Source organism: Pteropus alecto, unplaced genomic scaffold (genome assembly GCF_000325575.1).
Source record: "Pteropus alecto unplaced genomic scaffold, ASM32557v1 scaffold89, whole genome shotgun sequence".
NCBI classification, from domain to species: domain Eukaryota; kingdom Metazoa; phylum Chordata; class Mammalia; order Chiroptera; family Pteropodidae; genus Pteropus; species Pteropus alecto.
The window spans coordinates 155,863-157,147 of record NW_006443130.1 but is presented as its reverse complement, the minus strand read 5'-3'; the positions used below and the strand labels follow the sequence as shown (position 1 = coordinate 157,147).

Genomic DNA, 1,285 nt, shown 5'->3' with positions numbered 1-1,285 from the left:
CCGGAAGTGTGGACTCGCTGGGCCTCCCTGGACCTGCTGACTCCCAAGGGCCCCAGAGACTTCCCGAGCACACTACAGATTGGGAAGAGCTGCTTGAGAGCTTCAAAACTGCACACGCAGAAACCGTCATGACACACCCAGCCCTGGTCACAAAGCAAAATTCAACACAAGGACCATCCACCTTCCACGCTCACTCAAGAGAGCTCGGCTACTAACACAGTACGTCAGAGCCTTGTCACAGGTATTTCAACTCCAAGGCACTGTCAACCATGCATACCCAAGGAGGAGTCTACGGAGGGTGACCCCTGGAAAGTTCTACTATAATTACATATGAACATTTCTACTTCTCAAATTGCTTTTCCTTACTTGTAATCCTCTGTGAGGGCTGGAGATAAAGAAAATCTAAACTCAAACCTATCTGTCTTTCATTTGGAAAAAAAAAAGATCAATGCTTTGCGGAAGGCAACAGGAAGAAGTCTAGGATGTTACGAAGATGACCTCCATCATATATGCGAACTTACAGCACTGTTTTCTAAATGTGAAAATATCAAAACTATGTTTCATAGCTCTGTAACTATCATTGATAAGACAGTATTAACAAGTTTTATGTTTCGGACCTGTAAAATACATAAATCGTTCATTGGTCACCACAAACAAAAATCATAAATTGTCCTTCTGCTCCTTCACTTTAATATATGTCTCCTTTATTTCACCTTCTAAAGCCACTTGTTGCCACGTCAGTAGAAATGGCACGGCTAGACTATGGCTTCTAAAATTATCTCTATTTCAACCAATAAATTAACTCTCTTCAGAGTTAATAACTAAAATTTGAACTTTATCAACATAAAGGTTAAAAGTAACAGTTTTCTACAGTAGCAAAGTATAAACCATTTCTGTAACGCTTTAAAATTTTTCACTATTGCAACACTTCACAACTGACAGGGGACCACGGCCTTTATGGAAGTAAACGCAAACACACGCCCCATCCTTGGCGAGAGAAGCTACGAGATGGACCTGCAAACAACCTGTGTACGGAATATACTCTGCAGGCAACATAAAACGAATGGCTAAAATATGCTCAGGCCGTATTCATTCTTTCTTCCAAAAACAGCATCTAGAGCTACAGTTTGAAAAGAAGAAAAACTAGCAAAAGATACATTATGACTTGACCAAGGTCCAACACCAAACAAACCAGGAGCACAGAATGTGCATCTTCTGAGTTTGTCTGTTTGGATCATTAAACAACTCTGAAGAAAGCCATGTAACTCACCACTTAAATCAATCA

General features: G+C 40.5%; 1 protein-coding gene across 1 annotated transcript in view; it reads right to left on the bottom strand.

The window, feature by feature from the left end:
- Positions 1–1,285, bottom strand: part of URI1 (URI1, prefoldin like chaperone) — a 37,584-nt gene that overhangs the window by 7,513 nt on the left and 28,786 nt on the right. The gene's annotated exons all lie outside the window — the stretch shown is intronic.